The sequence below is a fragment of the Girardinichthys multiradiatus genome, chromosome 7 (assembly GCF_021462225.1).
Source record: "Girardinichthys multiradiatus isolate DD_20200921_A chromosome 7, DD_fGirMul_XY1, whole genome shotgun sequence".
In the NCBI taxonomy this organism is placed as follows: Eukaryota; Metazoa; Chordata; class Actinopteri; order Cyprinodontiformes; family Goodeidae; genus Girardinichthys; species Girardinichthys multiradiatus.
In genome coordinates, this window is record NC_061800.1 from 2638980 (window position 1) to 2663149 (window position 24170).

Below are 24170 nucleotides of genomic sequence, written 5' to 3' on the forward strand. Positions count from 1 at the left end.
AGCAAAGTGTTTCGCACAGAGGCTTTTAAAAAATTACATCCAATTTTTTACAGTCACATCTACACAGATTTTTATATTAACTTGAAAACCTCCATAATTGTTCAGCATGGCCTGCTGATTCATCCAGTACATAAATCACATCCATTTCCCTTATGGTTTCCAAGGCTACATTCACACTGCAGGTCTTAATGCTCAAATCCAATTTTTTTAGAAATCAGATTTTTTGTGTGGTTGTTCACATTACTTTGAAAATGTTGCGGCTCCAAACTGACTGTTGGGGTAGGACATTCTGGACTTTGTTGTGGTTTTGTGTTTTGGCTTTAATTTGGCTTTTTACTCATGTTTGGTTGTTTATTTCTTTCTACTGCCTCCTAGTGTTTCTTGTTTTCTCTCACCTCGCCCCTAATTCCCTTTGTAGTTGCTTTCCTATTTCTTGTTATGTTGTTATTATTATTATTATTATTATTCTCTAGCTTAGTTCCCCTAGTTTACTTCTATTCCTCCAGTTCCTCCTGATTGGTTAGTTTTAGTTATTGTTTAAGTTTTGTTACACATAGTTTAGTCCTCACGTTCTCTGCTTCATTCCCTGTTTATAATCAGTCAGTGTCGGTTCAGTTTTGTTTACTTTTGTACTTAGGGTTTCTTAGGTTGTAGTGTTCTTCTGTTCCCTCTAGTTTCTCTGTTTGACTTTAGTTAATTATTATTTCTAGGTTCTTATGTTCCTTTGGTTATCCATCTATGTTCATAGCTTCGCTTACTTCTGAATTTCATCTCCCCTGATTTCCTACCTCTCATTCTCATTTGTCCATACTCCTCTTCCCTTTGTTCATAAGCTCTCTGGTTTTGTTGGTTCCTCGCTGGTTCCTCCCGTTCACTACCCTGCTGATGTTCTGTTTGTGCTTTGCTCCTGCTCAAGAGACTCACGTAAGTTTGGATCGACTCATGTTTACTCCTGTAGAGTTTATGCTGCGTCTTTGCTTCACCTTAGGACAGCCAAAAGAAAAAAGATAAAGTCTTCCTTTAACAGGCTCTTGCCCAGCTCTTGTCTGTACTTTGGTCCGACACAAACCCAGAACTTGACACTGACTTGCATGCGCATAAGAAAAATATGAGCGCCGTCAAGTGCAGCACAACAGTAAACGCAGAAAAATAGGTGTTATGGTTTAAGTGCACAACAGAAGCCATTTATTGTCAGCGGGTTCTGTGTGGGAAACACATGACTAAAAAGAGAGTAAAACTCTTTATTGTTCCGTTTTAAGAAGATCTGACTGCCAATTCAGAACAACAAACTGTTTGGATGCAGAGACACAGCCAGCAATGGTGGGGTACTTGACCCCCAAAAAATCTGATTTGGGCCACATTTGCCTGCAGTGTCAACGGGGCCCAAGTTAGAGGAAGCTGATATTAATTAAAAAAATTATATTATCGTTAACCCCTGTCCGTTCTGATAAAAATGGTCCAAGAATGACGTCGAGAGCTCTAACGGTTTCCGAGTTATGGGGAGTAGTTCAGGAGCATCCAACCCCATGTTAAAAATGCCAGCCAGGATGAGACTAAAGTGACGTACTGCGTTAGAAGTGCAGCAGGTGTCGGGTTACACCGACATTTGTTGCTGATTGGCTAATTTATTCCTCACTACTTCCTCATTCTATCTCCCACTCTGTATGTATCTCTGTAAGTCTCTCTTTCTTTCTGCCTCTCTTCTCTCCCTGTCTCCCACTTGGATACACACACACATGCGCGCACACACACACATCCATGGATTTCTATCTTTTTGAGTACTTTGCATTGCCATTCCACTAGATCTTCCATTCATTTTCATTCATTTCTACACCTACACCTGACCCTACCACTAACCCTTTGACCATCTTCATAGAAGGCAACTACATGGCAGCCATTTTGTGTTGGGTACTGTCAAACTAAGGTGAGATCTTTCCATGTAATCCATGCAACATTCAGTACCTCCTCACAGTTAACTCCATAAAAGTTACAATAAATATCCATATGTCCTTATGTGTAATCTATGCAATAATTATTAAAATACACAGTTGAAGCAGTAGAGAGTGAAACAAGCATGTTCTCATATTCTGTAGCTGAGAGACTGGAGAGGCCTGTGTGGAGCCACATATTATCTGCCACATATTATCTGTTTTATCTTTTGCAAAAAAATAAACAAATTATATCCAAAGAAATTATGTATGATGATTTTATATTCTTTCACAAGTATTAAATGAAATTAGTAACCTTTGATTAACAAGTTAAAGATGTATGATTGAAGGGGGAGATGGTAGACTGACCTTGCCAGCTACTCTCCTGTTCAATCAAGATCAGTTAAATCTATCTGCGCTCATAGACTCCGGATGTGAACAAAACCTCATAGATCAGTCCATAGTACAACAAGCCAAAATTGCCGTAGAACCCCTGGATCCACCCCATGAAGTCCTCGCACTTGATGGGAAAACACTCCACCGAGTCACCCATCGCACTAAACCTGATGAACTCGTCATCTCTGGAAATCACCGTGAAAATATAACATTCTTTGCTTACCCCATTTCTCAAAGCTCACTGGTTTTAGGTTTCCCTTGGCTACACAAACACAACCCCCATCTAAACTGGTCTGAAGGTCGAATCGAATCCTGGTCCACTAAATGTTTATCTTTCTGTCTACAGTCTGCTGCCTCACCCATTTCCACCCCGGTTGATTCAGTGGAGCCTGACCTGTTAGATCTATCAACGGTCCCCGAGGAATATCTGGATCTAAGACAGGTATATAGCAAATCTAAAGCTTTATCACTTCCACCTCATCGTCCATACGACTGTGCAATAGACCTTCTTCCTGGGACCACTTCCGTCCATATCTCATGCCCAGAAAGACAAGCCATGGAGAAATACATCACAGAGTCACTAGCTGCTGGATTCATTCGTCAGTCTTCCTCTCCGTTAGGAGCCGGATTCTTCTTTGTGGGTGGGAAGGATGGTTCACTTCGTCCCTGTATATACTACCGAGGACTTAATTAGATCACAGTGAAAAATAGGTATCCTCTTCCCCTGTTATCTTCTGCATTTGAACCAGTCCAAGAAGCTACCATATTCACCAAACTAGATCTCCGCAATGCCTACCACCTGGTCCGGATACGACAAGGAGATGAATGGAAGACTGCCTTTAAGACCCCCCTTGGCCACTTTGAATACCTGGTAATGCCATTTGGTCTCAGCAATGCTCCAGCAGTTTTCCAAGCATTGGTTACGGGTTTTAAGAGATTATCTAAACATCTTTGTAGTCGTATACCTTGATTGTATTCTCATTTATTCCAAAAATAACACAGAACAGCAACATCAAGTCTGCCTCGTCCCTCAACATCTCCTCAAGAACAGACTTTTTGTTAAAGCAGAGAAATATGAGTTCCACAAGCCATCAGTCACCTTCCTGGGCTTCATATTAGAGGGTGGGCAGGTTCGCTCGGATCCAGAAAAGATCAAGGCAGTACTCAAATGGCCCACTCCAGATTCTCGCAAACAGCTTCAGCGTTTTCTAGGATTTGCAGACTTCTACCGATGTTTCATAAGAAATTTCAGCCTGGTTGCACTTCCCCTAACCGGTCTTACTTTTACAAAACAACAATTCAAGTGGACTCCAGAAGCCGACACCACCTTTTCTCGATTCAAGGAAAGCTTCTCCCAGGCACCCATTCTTGTTCACCCAGATCCTGCTAAACAGTTCACCATAGGGGCTGTGTTATCACAATGCTCAGATTTGGATGGCAAACTTCACCCATGTGCTTTCTTCTCCCGTAGATTGTCCTATGCAGAGCGAAACTACGATGTGGGAGACTATGAACTCCTAGCCATTAAACTGGCTTTGGAGGAGTGGCATCACTAGCTGGAGGGTGCAGTTCACCCGGTGCTGGTATGGACTGACCATAAGAATCTTGTCTATATCCAATCTACCAAACGGTTTAACCTTTCTATCACATACAGACTTTGAGATAAAAATGTGAAGCCCGATGCCTTGTCTTGCCAGTATTCACCAGATGATTTAATCAACCTACCACTGTACTTCCCCCCAGTTGCATTGTTGGCTCCCTAACTTGGGAGATTGAGAGTGTTGTTACGCAAGCCCAACCATCAGAACCTGACCCCGGAACTGGTCCTCCTAACCACACCTATGTCCCTTCACCGGTCCGTTCAAAACTCATCCACTTGTTTCATACGTCCAAGTTTTCTGCTCATCCAGGCACTAATTGTATCATAGCCCTCATCTCGAGGAGGTTTTGGTGGTCATCTGTACAGATGTGAAGGAGTATGTCAAAGCCTGTTCTGTTTGTGCACATAATAAATCCACTAACCAACCCCTCAGTATCCCAAAAAGACCTTGGTCCCACATCGCGTTGGATTTTGTCACTGGACTCCCTAGTTCTCAAGGTATGACTACCATCTTAACCATTGTAGACCGTTTCTCCAAATCCTGTCCCCTTGTTCCCCTTGCTCAGGAAACTTCTCTCTGCGCTCCAGATGGCCCACCTGCTGGTCAAGCATGTCTTTCGTCTGAACGGCATTCCTCAAGAAATCCTCTCACATCGTGGCACCCAGTTCACTTCGCAATTATGGAAACAGTTCTGTGCAGCGCTGGATGCAAAGGTATCACTCACATCAGGTTACCACCCACAATCCAATGGTCAAACCGAACGCATGAACCAGGAACTCGAGTTATCCCTCAGATGCCTTACATCCTTACATCTGCAGTCATCTGGAGGAGTACAAGAAGGTGGAGCTGTCAGCACTTCAGTGCCTGAGTGTTTGCCTTTGTGGTAACTTCTTCTGGCCAAGCCTTAAAGTCTGTAGTCTTGGTAAAGCTTGCAATTGTCTTACCCTTTCATGTGCTCCTTCCTAGATGACTTAAAGTCCTAGCCTCGAAGCTCCTGCAATTCTCAGCCCTGGCTCCAGGTCCCTGCTTTGTATCCTGCCATAGTCAAGTTTCCAGGCTCCCAAGGAATCTACTTGGATCAAGTACTAGCTGAGAGCGCAAAGCCTCTTTCCTCCTCCAAGCGAACCCTATTCACCCTCCACCACCTAACAATCTACCACCAGCTTCCGAGAATCTCGTCAGGTAACCAAACTCACAGAATCAAATTGCCAAGATCTCATCTGAACTCTAAGAAACTCACCACCACTTTGGAGTACCACAGACTCAGCAGCAGTCTCACAGCTCTTCCTGACTCGACATCATTCTTCCACATCAAACTCACCTCAATCCACAGTAAGCCAAAGCTTAAGATTGTTTTCCATCTGTTTCCTAAACATAATTTAAGATACTTACCTCCTGCGTCTCTCCCATACAGTCAGCTGTTTCCAGTCCCAGTTCCAGTTCCAGCATTCTCCCTTTAATAAACTTGTTAAACTTTTCTCCTGCCTCCTGAGTGTCTCTGCATGTGGGTCAAATCAGTTAAGAAAATGATGAAAAGCCTACTATTATAATTGCAATTTAATGAACGATGACAGTCTCCCTGCCAGCCTCCACATTCATCCAACCTTTCATGTCTCCCAGTTAAAACCTGTCCTCACCAGCACTTTGTGGATTAATACAACTATAAAATACTCACCTGAAACCTCATCAGAGTATTCACCGTCTCCCTGGATAAACTCCCCGGTTCCGCAGCAGTATCAAGTCAGTCCTCCCAGACTCCACATCATTCTTCCACTCCATCCACCACTTCATCATACTGCAAGCAAAGACCCCAATCCTGTTTTCAGTAATCCCCATTTGACTCCTGTGGTCTTACCTGTCCTCCCTTCTCAGTACAGTGCTGTGCCTCCAGTCCCGGTTCCAGTTCCATATTACGTTCCTGAACAATAATAAAACTTGTTTGACTTTTTTCCTGCCTCCTGAGTGTCAATCTGCATGTGGGTCAAATCAGTTAAGAAAATGATGAAAAGCCTACTATCTGACTGAAGTGCCTATTGCACTCTGTACTCCTGGAGCACCCCCCACAGGGCACCACGAGGGACCTTCTCCAGGTCCACAAGACACATGTGGACTGATTGGACAAACTTCCATAAACCCTGCAGACGGGGGTTTATGGGGGTCCACGGTTGGGACTGCTCCTCCTGAAGCCAAGGTTCGACTATCGGCCGGACTATCATCTCCAATACACTGGCGTAGGCCTTACCAGGGAGGCTGAGGAATGTGATCCCCCTATAGTTGGAACACACCTCCTGGTCACCCTTCTTAAGGGGGACCACCACCCCGTTCTGCCAGTCCAGAGGCACTGTCCCCTTCTGCCACACAATGTTGAAGAGGCGTGTCAACCATGACAGCCCCACAACATCCAGAGACTTGAGGTACTCAGGTGTTGGGATTATAAATCTGAGAATATCATTTAATATTTAATATTAATATTTTAATATTTTATCAAATAATATTTCGGTCTGTTAAGTGTTGTCTTGTGAATACCAGCCCAGTAAGGCGATGGTATTAGGACAAAATGGAAAGGTGTGAGATGAGCTCTGACATTATTGAACAGCAAAACTCTGCACACACATGGAATGAATTCACACAATTTCTTCAAATACCAGAATTTATTAACAAAAATAAGTCAACGCAAAGTCAAACATATTTCAATCAACAAACCCTTTACTATGTTAAAACAATCCAACTAACTACCAAGCAGAATTAAAGAATAGGGAAGACTAATGGGCTATGAACAATATAAACAAGTTGATTAAAGATTATTGAGAACCATGACCAAAAGAGTGATGCAACATTACCATGCAATGTTATTTATGTTTGAGAACCAAGGATTATCTTGAAGAATCTGGAAGTGAAGTTAAGTTAGTCTTGGAACCAACTTGGGCAATAATCAGCATACCATTAGACAACCCTTCACAATACAAGATCAGGTAAAATATTATTTTAATAAAATGTTTTAAGAATGATCTGCTGAATAAAACCAACCTTCTGGATGAATTCTCAACGGTGTCTCATTAGCTGCCTTTATTTATTGAAATAATATTTGAAGAAACATTATTAAGGGAGTATTTTGGAAAAGAGCCAAATCTTTCTGGAGAAATGGAGCTTAATGGTGTTTACTTAGTTATCAAATGTAGGAAAATGATGTTAGGGATACATTATTTACTGGATTGAACACTAAACCTTTCTGGGTAAATATTATTTAGCAGCAAGCACGTGTCCTTAGCTGTTAGCAGTTAAGCTAACAAATGAGGCTAATAGCTTAGCACCAGAATCAAACACACATTTTTAAAATTACCGTTGATAAAAGGGTTAAAATGCATAAGCGCGGACGGTGCATTATGATCAATCTTCTGTTTAAAATCACCCTTTAATAAAGTGTGTCTTAACTTTAAAAACACACAAACACAGAACACAAACTGAACATGTGTGGTGCATATATTCTGCTAGCACCGAGATAGCTGAGTTCAACACAAACAAAACCAAACTTCATAAAATGACAAACGTTTAGATCATTTCTAAATCTTTCTATATTATTCTGCCCAAACACTTAACCTCATGAACTGGGGTGCGGAACGTTTTCCAAGGTGGGGAAGTTTGAAGAAACGTCCACAGTCTTTAAACGGTTAGCTTCTAGCTAACCTCTGTGGCTGTGGACGAAAGACGGCCCGTTCTGTCCGCCAACCACACTGCACGTTACCGTAACCACGATGATGCGGTCTCTGCTGTCTTCCTTCCAGACTGGGAGACCTCTCCGCTCAGTTTCGTAGAGACCACTTCTCTGTAGGGAACTTCTCTGGGACAGTTTGCTTCTGCAGGCCTCAGAGAGAAAGTAAGCAATTCTTACACCTTAATTTCCCCGTTCATGAATGAAAATACCGGATACACAGACAGTATTGCATTCGTACTTAACTTTGCATATGATCGATGATTGTATGACATGCTTGGATCCAGTTGAAGAGTTATGTCTTTTTGCCAGCAAAGAGATATTAGTTCCCCTCCTATCCCGATGATCACCGGTGGAAGAGGTCGGCTTGTTGGAGAGGGGGTGCTCTTATTCAGACAGTGGCATCATGGGAAGTCTGCTGCTACCCCCGGTTTCCTCAGTTGCTGGAAGTCAGTTAAATGCAATTTGTTTTGAAAGTTCAGGAAAGTCTGTACCGGAGTTTAATGTTGAAATCCATGGCTGGGTCCCAACACAGGGCAGATCACATCCACCCCTGAAGCCCTGCCACCGTGGAGCTTTTTAACCACCTCAGTGACTTAAGCCTGGGTGGTAAAAGGATCCGACCCCAAGTCCCCAGCCTCTGCTTCCACCAGGGAATGCGTGATTGCAGGATTTACAAGATCCTCAAAAAACTCCTTCCACCGCCAAGATGCCACCGTTGTATGTAGCTCGCCGTCTTCCTCTGTCTCAACTGTTATTAATTTTTCTATTCAGTGTAACGTTTTTAAGGTTTGTCTTACCACTACATGTGTATGATTGTAAAGCACTTTTAAAGATTTTACAGGACATGAACGGGCATTTGAAAGCATTGCCACCGCCACCTTTCCAGGCTTTCATCCCACCTCATTTGCAACGCCCTCCTACCATTCTACCTCGCACCACTCGCCGCCGCAAAAGACAGGGCAAGAGAGGTGGATGACTAGTGAAACTTTGGGCTTATCTACCCCTGTTATCAGGCTGCTCCCCTGATTCTTCTTTCTCCAGGATTCCTCGACAATTTGGTCACTACAGTGTGCGTCGTCCTATGGAGTACTGCTACCGCTGGCTTCAGCCTGTAAATCCAGACGCCAGCCACACACTTCCACTCATGACAATCTTCGCCCGCTTGGTCGTGTCACTAAGAAAAAGGATCAGGGCTCTATCCACATGGCTTTGTTAAACACCAGATCTCTTACAAACAAAACTTTTATTCTAAACAACTTTTTTTGTTCGCATTTCCTAGACTTCTTTCTGTTGACAGGAACATGGACAAAGCCAGGTGACAACAGCTCTTTCTCTGAGCTTCTTCTTATGGGATGCTCTTTCTTTAGCTCCCTGCAACTGATAGGCCGTGGTGGAGGTACTGCTACAATCTACAGGACAATTTTAAATGCAGAATGCTGCGTTCAGTGTCCTATTCTTCTTTTGAACTGCCGCTGTTTGTCATCAAACTTACTCATCCAGTATTATGTGCTGTTGTCTATCGCCCTCCTGCATACATTAAGGATTTTATACAGCAGTTCTCTGAGTTTTTAGCAAGTGTTATTCCTATTTATGATCACTTTTTAATATTTGGTGATTTTAATATTCATATCTGCTGTCCTTCTGACTGCTTGGCATCTGAATTTGCAAGCCTTTTGACATCTTTTAATCTAATTTAGTGAGACCAACACATAATCTTGGACACACACTGGATCTTGTCATTTCTCATGGGCTGTCCATCTCATTCTGTGAAGTATTTCAGACTGCATTTCCCCATTATTATTGATTTTGATACTCCTCTTCCAAAAAGTAGGCCACTGGCAACAGGGTGTTACCATCGTATCTTTACACCTTCAACAGCTGAACAGTTTGCCACTGCTTTTCTAGACTCTCAACTATCCGCCTTAACTGCATCAAGTATCTCTATGCCCTGATGACCTTCTTGATTCTGTTTTCGAAATATGCAATACAATTTTGGATTCTGTTGCTCCTAGTAAATTTAAATCTATTGAATATAGAGCTGAGCCCTGGTTAAATGATGCCACCCGTGCACTTAGGAGACAATGCCGAAAATCGGAACATAAATGGAGGAAAGACAAGTTGTTAGCTTCTCTGGAAATTCTTAGGGATAGCCTTGCTCAGTACCAGAGATCAATCAAGGAGGCAAAGTGCCAATTTTTGTCTGACCTAATTTCAACTAGTAATGACTCACCCAGGGTGCTATTTCACTTGATTGACTCTGTTCTTAATCCTCAAACTCCGGTCCTACTTGAGGCATCAGTCTCAACGTGCAACAGTTTTCCCTAATTTTTTAATTGAAAAAGTGGCATCTGTAAAACAAGCTTCCGGCGTCCCACATAGTTCTGATTTTTCTGCTGGTCCTGTTTCAGCCGTTTTTGAGCATTTTGAGCCAGTGTCCTTTTCTTACTTGAAGAAGTTATTTTATCATATGAGACCTATTAATTGCCCTCTAGATTGTATTCTCTTTAAATTAATGAAGGAGGTTTTTAATACTGTCGGTCCCGTACTTGTAATTCTTATGAACTCCTGCCTTAATTTAGGAATTATGCCTGGTGCTTTTAAACATGCATTGTGAGGCCTCTTCTTAAAAAACCTCACCTTGACTCTTCAATTCTATCTAATTTTAGACCAATTTCTCATTTATCTTTTCTTTGTAAAATCCTAAAAAAATTGTTTCCATACAATTACAGGTATTTTTAGAATCAAACGCTATTTATGAAAAATTTAAATCGGGTTTTAGATCGAGGCACAGTACTGAGACCGCCTTACTGAAAATACACAATGATGTTGCTTTGTCTGTAGATAGTAAGTGCTCTGTGGTTCTGGTTTTATTAGATCTTACAGCAGCTTTTGATACAGTCAACCATTCTATTCTTTTGTCTCATTTGAAACAATTTGTTGGTATTCGTGGCACTGCAATGAAGTGGTTTACTTCCTATCTGACAGATAATTTTCTGTTATGATTAACAATATATCTTCCTCCTGTACTCCACTTCTCTATGAAGTACCACAAGGCTCTATTCTTGGTCCTCTTCTATTTTCCTTGTATATGCTGCCTTTAGGGGAGGTTATATCTGCGCAGTGTCCTTTCACTGTTAGGCAGGTGATTTACAAATCTACTTGTCTCTCAAACCAGACAGGAGACATGCGATTTCATCTTTTGTAGACTGCTTAACTGCTGCTAAACAGTATAATTTGTTTTGTTTTTAAATCACCAAATGACCGAATGCATCTATATTTGGTGATATTGTAACCACAGACATCAGTGCTTTGCCCTTTAAGTTAAATAACACAATTAAAAATCTTGAGGTTATATTTGAATAGGAATTTAACTTTGATAAACAAATTAACTCTGTAGTCAAATCTAGTTTTTATCATCTGCTTCTGTTGACTAAAGTTAAATCGTTTGTAAATCACACTGACTTAGAGAAAGCCATTCATACATTTGTCAGTTCTAGACTTGATTATTGTAACGGTCTTTATATTGGTTTCTTCCCTAAGATGACTTCAGCTTGTCCAGAATGCAGCTGCCCATCTTTTAACCAATACTCCTAGACGTGAGCATATTACCCCCGTTCTATTCTCTTTGCATTGGCTCCCTGTTCATTTTAGAATTGATTTTAAAATCTTAATGTTTGTTTTTAAAGCATTAAATGTCATATTAGCTGAGATTTCCTGACCCACATGCAGAATCACTCAAGGACACTGGTAAGTTCAGAAAGTTTAATTATCTCAAAGAATACTGCCTCTTCAATTCTCTCAAAGAATACTGCCTCTGGTCGAAGAGTCCTGGTACTCAGGCTTGCAATTTCCTAATAGTTGATCCCGGGGGGGAGCTTGCAGAGGCAGCCGGTAGATGAGGTCCTGGGTTTCTGTCCGAAGGTGAAGGAAGTGAATCCAGGGTTGTGATCCTTACGACCTGCGGGCAGCAAAAACACAAGCCTGGTTAATTCAATGTTTGCACAGAATTTACAAAGTTTCAACCATGAAATAGGGAGCTTTGTATCTCGGAGGCTTGAGTTACCACTTAACGTGGAGCATCAGGCAAAGAATGTTTGTCCTGAAACTCCTTAAAAACGCTCCAGCCAAAGATTGGATACAGGTGTGCAGAAGCAGTCTGCACACCACGCCCACCAGCAGAACCTCTCTGGGAAGACAGGGGTAGCACAGAGTAGACAGAGTAGCAAAAACAGATTGTGACATTAAATGGATTAGCCCCACCCTATTTATCCGAACTTCTAAGTTTTCCCGTACATGGGAGATCTCTGAGGTCATCATGTCACCTTTTATTAGACGTCCCAAGAACCAGATTAAAACATTGGGGTGATTGGGCCTTTTCTGTGGCAGCCCCCCTGACTCTGGAACAACCTCCCTTCAGACCTCCAATTAACCACTGATCAGAGAATTTTTAAGTCTAAGCATAAGACTCAACTTTTTAGACAGGCTTTTAATACCATGTAGTGGAACGGCATTTCCCTTATTTGTCTTTTATTGTTATTCTTGTGTATTTCTTTTGTCTTGTAACTTTTATTCTATTTGTGATGTAATTTTTATTGTAATGTGCTTTGGACACCTTTGTTGGTTGTTGTTAAGCGCTATATAAATCAATAAATCAATCAATCAATCAATCACCGCCCAACAATGTCCCCATTCGAAGTCAGCAGCTCCACACACCCCTGTAAACAGTGTTGGCGAAGCACTGCTTCCCCCTCCAGAGGCGACAGACGGTTTGCCATAATCCGTATGAGGGCAACTTGTAGTCCTGCTCCATGGCCTCACCGAACTCCTCTCAGGCCCGAGTGTTCAATTCAATTAAATCCAATTCATTTTATTTATATAGCGCCAATTCACAACACATGTCGTCTCAAGGCACTTCACAAAAGTCAGATACATACATTCCAATTAATCCTAATCATTGAACAGTGCAGTCAGATTCAGTTATTCATTCAAATTGGATAAAAAGTTATTCTATCTAAGGAAACCCAGTGTTTCATCTAGAAAGAAAGAACAGATCAACTCTGAGCCAGTTTTCAAGGTAAGAGTCTGAAAGAGAGCACATATAATTACAGTAAAAGCTCAGTCAATTGCTATGTCTAGGAGAGAGAAAGGGTTAAACACTGAAAGACAGGGCCATGTGGATCATTGGTAAAGGGTGAGTATTAAGTTGTTGTCAGCAGAAGCTTGGACGATGCCCCCTTCCTGACAGGTGTCACAGGTTGACACAGAGCCAGGCCAGGTGTAGCTTCTAGGAAGATAAAAGAGAGAGGACATAAAGTTAAAAGCTGATATAACAGCAAATAATGCAAAATTGGAGAGTAGTGTGAGAATGTAGCGGAGAGAGTGAAAGTGGTCATTATGTCCTCCAGCAGCCTAAGCCTATAGGAGCATAACTACAGAGATAGCTCAGGATAACTTAAGCCACAATAACTATAAGCTTTATCAAAAAGGAAAGTTTTAAGCCTAGCCTTAAAAGTAGACAGGGTGTCTGCCTCACGGACTAAAACTGGGAGCTGGTTCCACAGGAGAGGAGCCTGATAACTAAAGGATCTGCCTCCCATTGTACTTCCAGAGACTCTAGCAACCGCCAGTAACCCTGCAGTCTGAGAACAAAGTGCTCTGTTAGGAATATATGGAACAATCAGATCTCTGATGTATGATGGAGCTAGATCATTAAGGGCTTTATATGTGAGGAGGAGAATTTTAAATTCTATTCTGGATTTCACAGGGAGTCAATGAAGGGAAGCTAAAGTAGGAGAAATATGATCTCTCTTTTTAATTTTCAGCAGAACTCTTGCTGCAGTATTTTGAATCAGCTGAAGTCTTTTACTGTGGACATCCTGATAGTAAAGAATTACAATAGTCCAGCCTTGAAGTAACAAATGCATGGACTAGTTTTTCAGCGTCACTCCTGGATAGGATATTTCTAATTTTGGCCATGATCCGGAGGTGAAAGAAGGAAATACTGGAAACCTGTTTAATATGGGATTTAAATGACCTTTCCTGGTCCAAAATAACACCAATGTTTTTTACATTATTACCGGAGGTCAATTTAATGCCATCCAGGTTAAATGATTGACTAAGCAGTTTCTTTTTTAAAGACTCCGGTCCAAAGACGATAACTTCTGTCTTGTCTGAATTTAGAAGCAGAAAATTTAAAGTCATCCAAGTTTTTATGTGTTCAAGACATGCTTGTAGTGTACCTAACTGGTTGGGCTCATCAGGATTTATGGATAAGTAAAGCTGAGTATCATCAGCGTAACAGTGAAAATGTATCCTATGCTGCCTGATAATTTTACCTATTGGAAGCATATATAAAGTAAAGAGAATTGGCCCAAGTACGGAACCCTGTGGTACTCCACAATTAACCCTGGAGTTTAAAGATGATTTATCATTTACATGAAAAAATTGGAATCTGTCAGACAAATAAGATTTAAACCAGCCTAGCGCTGTTCCCCTGATCCCTACAGCATATTCCAGCCTTTCTAAGAGAATATTGTGGTCGACTGAAGTCGTGTCGATCAAGCGAAGGTTTCTTAAGTAAAGGTTTAATTACAGCTACCTTAAAAGCTGGTGGTACATATCCATTTACTAAGGATAGATTAATCATATCTAAAATGGGGCTTGTAATCAGAGGGAACACTTCCTTAAATAATTTGGTTGGGATTGGGTCTAACATACAAGTTGAAGGTTTAGATGAAGCTAAAATTTCTGATAACTCAGGAAGCTCCACAGGATCAATACAGTCCAAACACAAGTTCTACAGTTACTGCCAAAGTTGTCTCACCTGCTGAGGATAAAGTAATCATCTTCGGGAGTATGTCAAAGAATTTGTCGTCTTCCGCTTATCCGGGACCGGGTCGCGGGGGCAGCAGACTCAGCAGTGACGCCCAGACGTCCCTCTCCCCAGACACCTCCTCCAGCTCCTCTGGGTGGAGCCCAAGGCGTTCCCAGGCCAGCCAAGAGACATAGTCCCTCGAGCGTGTCCTGGGCCGTCCCCTGGGCCTCCTCCCAGTGGGATGTGCCTGGAACACCTCCCGAGGAAGGCGTCCAGGAGGCATCCGGTATAGATGCCCAAGCCACCTCAACTAGGAGGAGCAGCGGCTTTACTCCGAGCCCCTCCCGGATGGCCGAGCTCCTCACCCTATCTCTAAGGGAGTGCCCGGCCACCCTACGGAGGAAGCTCATTTCAGCCGCTTGTATCCGGGATCTCGTTCTTTCGGTCATGACCCAAAGTTCATGGCCATAGGTGAGGGTAGGAACGTAGACCGACCGGTAAATTGAGAGCTTTGCTTTTCGGCTCAGCTCTCTCTTCACCACAACGGACCGGCACAGCGCCCCCATTACTGTGGCAGCCGCACAGATCTGTCTGTCGATCTCCCGCTCCATTTTTCCCCCACTCGTGAACAAGACCCCGAGATACTTAAACTCCTCCACTTGAGGCAGGAACTCCCCTCCAACCTGAAGAGGACAAGCCACCCTTTTCCAGTCGAGTACCATGGCCTCGGAATTGGAGGAGCTGATCTTCATCCCAGCCGCTTCACATTCAGCTGGTCCTGGCTAGTGGGGGCCAGCAGGACCATGTCATCTGCAAAAGGAAGAGACGAAATCCACTGGTCCCCAAACCAGACCCCCTCCGGCCCTTGGCTGCATCTAGAAATCCTGTTCATAAAAGTTATGAACAGGACCGGTGACAAAGGGCAGCCCTGCTGGAGTCCAACAGGCACTGGGAACAGATCCGACTTAGTGCCGGCAATGCGGACCAAACTCCTGCTCCGCTCGTACAGGGACCGGATGGCCAATAATAAAGGGCCCCCGATTTCATACTCCTGGAGCACCCCCCACAGGGCATCATGAGGGACACAGTCGAATGCCTTCTCCAGGATCTCATCCACCCCCGAAGCCTTGCCACCGCAGAGCTTTTTAACCACCACGGTGACTTCAGCCTGGGTGATGAAAGAGTCCAGCCCCGAGTCCCCAGCCTCTGTTTCCACCACGGAATGCATGATGGCAGGATTGAGGAGATCCTCGAAGTACTCCTTCCACCGCCCGATATTGTCCTCAGTCGAGGTCAGCAGTCTCCCGCCCCCACTATAAACAGTGTTGGCGAAGCACTGCTTCCCCCTCCTGAGGCGCCGGACGGTTTGCCAGAATCGCTTCGAAGCCAACCGGTAGTCCTTCTCCATGGCCTCACCGAATTCCTCCCAGGCCCAAGTTTTTTCCTCTGCCACAGCCCGGGCCGCAGCACGCTTGGCCTCACGGTACCTGTCAGCCGCCTCAGGAGTCCCACAAGCCAACCACAGCCGAGAGGACTCCTTCTTCAGCTTGACAGCATCCCTTACTGCCGGTGTCCACCACCGGGTTCTGGGATTGCCGCCGCGACAGGCACCGCAGACCTTACGGCCACAGCTACGGGCAGCAGCATCGACAGTAGATGCGGAGAACATGGTCCACTCGGACTCTATGTTTCCAGAGCTCAGCCCCTCTCTTCACCCGAGTGTCCAAAACATGTGGCCGAAGGTCTGATGATACGACAACAAAGTCGATCATCGACCTCCTGCCTAGGGTGTCCTGGTGCCAAGTGCACTGATGGACACCCTTATGTTTGAACATGGTGTTCATTATGGACAATCCGTGACTAGCACAGAAGTCCAATAACAAAACACCACTCGGATTCAGATCGGGGAGGCCATTCCTCCCGATCACGCCTCTCCAGGTGTCACTGTCATTTCGCTGAAGTCCCCCAGCAGAATAATGGAGTCCCCGGGAGGGGCACTATCCAGCACCCCCGACAGGGACACCAAGAAGGCCGGGTACTCCACACTACCGCTCGGCCCATAGGCCAAGACGACAGTCAGAGACCTATCCCCAACCCAAAGGCGCAGGGATACGACCCTCTGATCCACTGGGGTAAACCCCAACACGAGACGGCTGAGCTGGGGGGCAACAAGCAAACCCACACCAGCCCGCCGCCTCTCCCCGTGGGCCACTCCAGAGTAGAAGAGAGTCAACCTCTCTCAAGGAGATGGGTTCCAAAGCCCACGCTGTGCGTGGAGGTGAGCCCGACTATTTCTAGTCGATATTTCTCGACCTCCCGCACAAGCTCAGGCTCCTTCCCCCCCAGCGAGGTGACATTCCATGTCCCTAGAGCCAGCCTAAGCATCCGGGGATCGGGCCGCTGAGGTCTCCACCTTCGTCCGCCACCCAATCCTTTTTGCACCGGTCCCTCACGGTTCACCCTGCAGATGGTGGGCCCACCGGGGCCAAATATTTTATTTTTAATAGAATCAATTTTATTTAAAAAGAATCCCATAAAGTCATGACTGCTGAGAGCTAAGGGAATGGATGGCTCAACAGAGCTATGACTATGTGTAAGTTTAACAACTGTACTAAAGAGAAACCTAGGATTATTCTTGTTCTCTTCTATCAATGATGAGAAATACGCTGTTCTGGCTTGGCGAAGTGTCTTTTTGTATAACAGTAGGCTATTTTTCCAGATTAAGTAGGAATCCTCTAGGTGTGTAGAGCACCATTTTCTGTCCAATTTTCTAACATTGTGCTTTAAAGTACACAGCTCTGAATTAAACCAGCGACACAGCCTCCTATGAATAATTACTTTCTTTTTCAAGGGGTCTGCATTGTCTAATGCACCACGCAATGATGAAGTAACACTATCAACAAGAGAATCAATTTGTGAAGGGGAAGAAACAAAATTATTGCCCTCCACTGTTTTTTCTGTGATAATGAGGAAATTAAAAGTGGAACAGATTCTTTAAAGGTTGTTACAGCATTGTCTGATAATGATCTACTATAATGAAAATTTCTTTCAGGTGTGGAGTACTCAGTTAAATTAAACTCAAAGGTTATTAAAAATGGTCAGACAGGACAGGATTATGAGAAAATATTGTTATATCTTTACACTCAATCCCATTTGTCAACACAAGGTCCAGAGAAGGAAGACAAAGGTGGGTAGGTTTGTTAATGTTTTGAGCAAAGCCAATTGAGTCTAAGATAGCATTAAAGGCTATATTTAGGCTAACACCTTCAGTGTCAACATGAATGTTAAAATCCCCAACTATAATAACCTTATCTGTATTTAACACTAAATCAGATAAAAGGTCTGAAAACTGATCTAAAAATTGAGAGTAAGGGCCTGGTGGACGGTACAAAAAAATAAACAGAAGTGGTTTTAGTGCTTTGCAATTTGGATGAGAAAAAATAAGGATTAAATATTCAAAAGAGTTGTAGCTATTGATTGGTCTGGGACTAATCAATAAATCGGACTGAAAGATGATTGCTACTCCTCCTCCTCGCACAGTATTTCAAGGAATGTGGAAATTTAAATAATAAGTAGAAGTCATTTATAGTAACATAATCCTCTTGCTGCAGCCAGGTTTCTGTGAGGCAAAATAAATCAATCTGATTGTCAAATCAGGTCACTTACTAGCAAAGTTTTTGAAGAGAGAAATCTTATGTTCAGTAAGCTACATTTAATTGTTTTAGTTTTCTTTTTGGTCTGATTTCTGTTTATTTTTTTGAGATTTTCATGATTTCCTCCTTTTAGATAATTGTTTTATCTATTCAATTATGGCCATGGGCGAGACACTCACTGTCTTAATAGGGTAAAGGGTGGGTGTCAGAATTCGTGGTGTGTCTGCCTGCAGTTAACCATTTTACCACAAGGTGCCGTTGCCTGGAGGTGCTGGAGAAGGGACAGGTGCAGCTCATCAGACTTATCAACTGGCCTGCACTTCGTTGCCTGAGCGTTTTGCCCTTGTGGTACAGCTACTGGCCTCCCCTGAAATCTACTCTCTTAGTTTGAAAGTTATTTCTGAAATTTTCTGTAAACTTACACTGATTTTGCCTGTCCTGACACTTCCAGGTGCCTTACCTCTGGATCCGACGGAGTTGACCATAGAATCGGTCTGATCCGAGTCTCCACCGTCAGCTTCCTGGTATTCATTTTGGAGGGTGGACAGGTTTGCGCTGATCCCGAGAAGGTGAGAGCAGTGTTAGAGTGGCCATTTCTGGATTCACGCAAGAAGCTTCAACAGTTCTTGGGATTCGCAAACTTCTACCGGAGGTTCATCTGGAACTACAGCCAGGTAGCAGCACCCCTTACAGCGCTGACTTCCATCAAGGTGCCATTCAGCTGGAATGCTGACGCCGAGGCCTCCCTCGGTTATCGGCCACCCTTGTTCCTGGCTGACGAAGCGCACTATTGTGGTACCTTCAGTTCAACATCACATCCAGAGATGCAAGCGGATTTGGGATGCAACAGTTCAAGCGCTTCATCGGACGTCTGCCCATAACAAGCGCTATTCTGATCAACAACGTGTTCCTGCACCCACGTACCGCCCGGGTCAGAAGGTCTGGCTCGCTGCTCGGGACATCCCATTAAGTCCCTATCCCGTAAGTTCTCTCCCAGGTTCATTGGGCCGTACGTAATAGAGACCCTAGTGGGACCCACTTCTGTCTGCCTTCGTCTGCCTTCCAATTTCGGCCGTTGAGGGGTAGGTGGTGTCAGAATCCGTGGCATGTCTGCCTGCAGCTAACCATTTTACCGCCAGGTGCCATTACCTGGAGGTGCTGGAGAAGGGACAGGTGCAGCTCATCAGGCTTATCAACTGGGCAGTATATGAAGAGGCCGCGCCTGCACTTCGTTCCCTGAGCGTTTTGCCCTTGCGGTACAGCTACTGGCCTCCCCTGAAATGTACTCTCGTAGTTTGAAAGTTATTTCTGAAATTTTCTGTAAACTTGCACTGATTTTGCCTGTCCTGACACTTCTAGGTGCCTTACCTCTGGATCCGACGGAGTTGACCAGAGATTTAAAGAATCGGTCTGATCCGAGTCTCGAATTGAACCTTCAGGCTGACTCTTCTGTGAGCCACCAGAGAAGTGAATCCTGTCCACCCTCCCAGCACCTTCTGTCAGCCCCGTCTCAACGAACACGGCGGTCAAGGCAAGCCACTCTCTCTTACACCACTGGATCTATGACCATTCCCCCCGGCGGGTTTCCGTGCGCTTACCTGTAAGCTGCACAATAAGTTCTGGTGCGTTTTCTGAGGTCCAGTTTGTAACTCTGCTCTTCTCCCACAGCCAGACGGTCCCAGTCTTGTTTCCCGTTCCCAGGATCATTTGTTTAAATAAACATTCACTAATCTCATCTGTCTCTGGTTGTTCTCTGCATGTGGGTCAGGTCGGCAGTTAACATTACGACAGGTGGGTAGCAGTACAGAAGCTGCAGAGAGTGTTAACCTACGATCCTGCTTCCTGGTCTTGTTGGGACCCACAGCCATGGATTTCAACATTAAACTCCGGTACATACTTTTCTGGAACTTTCAAAATAAATTGCATTTAACAGACTTTCAGCACAACTTCAGAAGGGGGAAGGGGGGTCACAGAGGACTTCCCATGATGCGACTGCCCGCATAAAACCCCTCACCTTCCCACAAGTCTTTCTCTTCCACACCGGTGACCATCAGGATAAGAGGGGAACAAAGCGTGCTGATGTCTCTTTGTTGGCAAAAAAACATAAACTCTTCAAACTAGATCCAAGAGTGTCATACGATCACGCGATCATATGTACAAGTTAAGTATGAGTGAAGCAGTGTTTGTGTACCCGGTGATTTCATTCATAAGGAGGGGAAATTAAGGTATAAGCATTGCTTACTTTCTCCCAGAGGCCTGCCAAGACTGTTGCAGAGAAATCCCCAGTAGAGAAGCTGTTTCTACAAGCCGAGTCTGAAGGAAGGACAACGGCCCGCACCACCGTGTTTACAGTAATGCACAGCTGGTTGACGGACAGAACAGGCCGCCCAGCTACAGCTCCGTAGCTAACCCTTTTGTTCACAGAGCGAACGCACCTTCAACCCCGAGGTTAGCTGAAAGCTAACCGCTTGTTGACTGTGGACATTTCTTCAAGCTTTGCCCCTTGGACAACGTTTCCTCACCATGGTTCATGAGGTTAGGTGTTTTGGGCATAGGCAGATTAACAGGATGAAATAATCTGAACGTTTTAATTTATGAAGTTTGTTTTTGTGAAACTCGGCTATCTTAGTGCTAGCAGGCTATCTGCAGCACACGTGCCCTGTTTGTGTTCTGTGTTTGGGTGTTTTTAAAGTTAAGACAAACTTTATTTAAAGGGTGATTTTTAAACAGAACATTGAGCATAACGCGGCGTCCGCCCTTATGCATTTTAACCCTTATATTAACCGAGGTATTTTAAAGGTATGTGTTCGTTTCTGGTGCTAAGCTATCCGCTTCTTTGTTAGCTTAACTGCTAACCGGTAAAAACACGTGCTTGCTACTAAAGAGTATTTAACAGGAAGGTTGTTAGTTTTCAAGCCAGTGAATAATAGTCCCTGAACATCATTTACTAGATTTGATAACTAAGTAAACACCATTAAGCCCAATTTCTCTAGAAAGATTTGGCTCGTTTCCAAAATATTCCCTTAATAATATTTCCTCAAATATTATTTGAATAAATGAAGGCAGCTAATTAGACACCGTTGAGAATTAGTCATCCAGAAGGTTGGTTTTATTCAGCAGATCATTCTTTAAAATATTATTTCATTAAAATAATATTTTATCTGATCTTGCATTGTGAAGGGTTGTCTAAATGTTGCTGATTATTTTCCTAAGTTGGTTCCAAGACTAACTTAACTTCATTTCCAGATTCTTCAAGATAATACTTGGTTCTCAAACATAAACATTGCATGGTAATGTTGCATCACTCTTTTGGTCATAATTTCCAACCATCTTTAATCAACTTGTTTATATTGTACATAGCCTATTAGTCTTCCCTATTCTTTAATTCTGCTTGGTAGTTTAGTTGGTTTGTTTTAGCATAGTAAAGAGTTTGTTGATTGAAATATGTTTGACTTTGAGTGACTTATTTTTGTTAATAAATTCTGGTATTTGAAGAAATTGTGTGAATTCATTCCATGTGTGTGCAGAGTTTATGCTGTTCAATAATGTCAGAGCTCGTCTCACACCTTTCTATTTTGTCCTAATACCATCGCCTTACTGGGCTGGTATTCACAGGACAACCCATAACAGACCGAAATATTATTTGATAAAATATTAAAATATTAATATTAATATTAAATATTAAACAATATTCTCAAATTCATAATAACAACAGTCTGAACTCTGGGTTGTCAGAGTTTTGGAGAACAAATAAATTTGGCCAGATTCCAAGAAAGAAGAGCTGCTCCATCCAAAGTAGGATGGATGCCATCTCTCCGGATCAGACCAGGTTTTCCCCAAAATGTTCACCAATTATCAATGTAGCCCACATCGTTTTCTGGACACCACCTAGACAGCCAGCGGTTGAATGACAGCATGCGGCTAAACATGTCATCACTGGTCAGATCGGGAAGGGGACCACAGAAAATTACGGAGTCTGAAATTGTTTTGGCGAACTTACACACCGAAGCAACACTAACTTTGGTGACCTCCGATTGACGTAAACGGGTGTCATTATCGCCGGCGTGAATAACAATCTTACTCTATTTACGCTTATCCTTAGCCAGCAGTTTCAGGTAGGATTTGATGTTGCCCGTTCAGGCCCCTGGCAGACATTTGACTATGGTCGCTGGTGTCTCTAGTGCCAGGTTTCTGACTATGGAGATGCCGATTACCAGAATTGGCTTCTCAGCAGGTGTGTCGCTGAGCGGGGAAAATCTGTTAGAAACACAGACGGGTTGGTAGTGACCTGTGGACTGGGATCTAGGACTATGCTTTCTACGTACCGTCACCAAGCTGGCCTGCTGAAGGACTGCTACGGGGAGCTACCCTCAGTGGCTCCGCGCTGGCTAAGGGGCCTCGGCTATCTGCTGGTTTTTCAACAGCGTGGAGCCGGGCCTCCAATTCCAACACCCTCACCTCCAAAGCTACAAAAATGCTACATTTATTACACGTACCATTATCACTAAAGGAGGCAGAGGAGTAACTGAACATTTGACACAGAGAGCAGGAGAGAGGAGGAGACTCAAAGAGAGAAACAGCAGAACAGGTAGTCATGGTGGACTTAAAGCTAACGCTAAGCTAGCGACCCCTTACCACTACTAGAAAAACCGTGTAAGACACAGAGAGTCCCCAAACGTTAAATGCAGCAACAGAAAGTATGTGTTTTAACGTACTTATGTATTAGAACAAGTAAGAGATATCACAGTAGAGCGAAATCAGATCAAACGAGAGAGCCTTCACACACCAAACAATCCACCGAGTGCAACAGTGAAAACAGGAAATGAATAATATGCTTTACCACGCCTTGCCAATCCATCAGTGTTTGCCTCTGCCACAGCCCGGGCCGCGGCACGCTTGGCCTCATGATACCTGTCAGCCGCCTCAGGAGTCCCACAAGCCAACCCCAGCTATTTTTGGCATTTGAATTCATAGTGCGTGCAATATTTTAATTGAGTACCCCTTAAAGATCAATTAGGGTACTTTTGTCAGGTTTAAACAACCTAAAATACTTATAACATCACAAAAAGAAGAGAAAGACAAAGAATTAGTTATTTAACTCGCTGCGAGGAGAACGGACAGAGATGTGCTGTCAGTTACAAATCTCCTACCACTCTGAAAATCATCTATCCGCACCTCTCTTTTTATTATCTTTCGGGGGTCCCTAGTTACAAAAAACATTGCTCTCTAAGTATGGGAAAAACAGCTGCATCATAAACAGGTCATAAACACCATTATCTTTTAACAACACACTTCCACAGTCTCCCCATCTTAGGATCAGTGCGTCTTCTGTTCAGTGCAATCAGCCTTCATCTTTTTGACCTCCTCAACTGCAACTGCTTCCTTCTCAGCTCCACTTTTGATGTTTGCCTGCAGACAAACTCATTACACATACATCATGAAAGGTTATAAAATCAAATAGTCAAGTTAAAGAAAAGGAAACAATATAAGATAAAAGATAAAAACTATATACAATTATTCCAACACTTTCACTTTTCATTTTACATGAAAGGTATATATTTTTCTTGGTTGTTAATTTAAACCTAATTTAGTGCAGTGTGAACTCTTTTTATTACTTTCCATTTTCCTTGTTTTATGCATACAGCTCTGCAGGAGGAGACACCACAGATGCAAGTTGTGTTAATCTGTCTTTTGAAGCTATTGTAAAGTAGCAAGTCTCGACAGATGGAGATTGGTGTACAATAAATATGTTATAATTCTTTTGGGGATAATAATCAGCAAAACAATTTCATTCATGGCTTTAATTTACTTGATCTGCCCATTAATAAATAGATGAATAAACAAATCAATAAATAAATAAAGATTTTCTAAGATGTTTCCAGATTCAAACTAAAATTTAGAGGTGATCGGGCCAATGCAATTTCTTCCCCTAACCTTTTGAACAGTTTACAGTTCATATAGGGACCACTGAGACTGTCGAGACTTTCAAATCTGTGGTCAAGACCCATCTTTATTATTTATTTATTATTATTTATTTATGTGCTATATTAATTTACATTCATATTA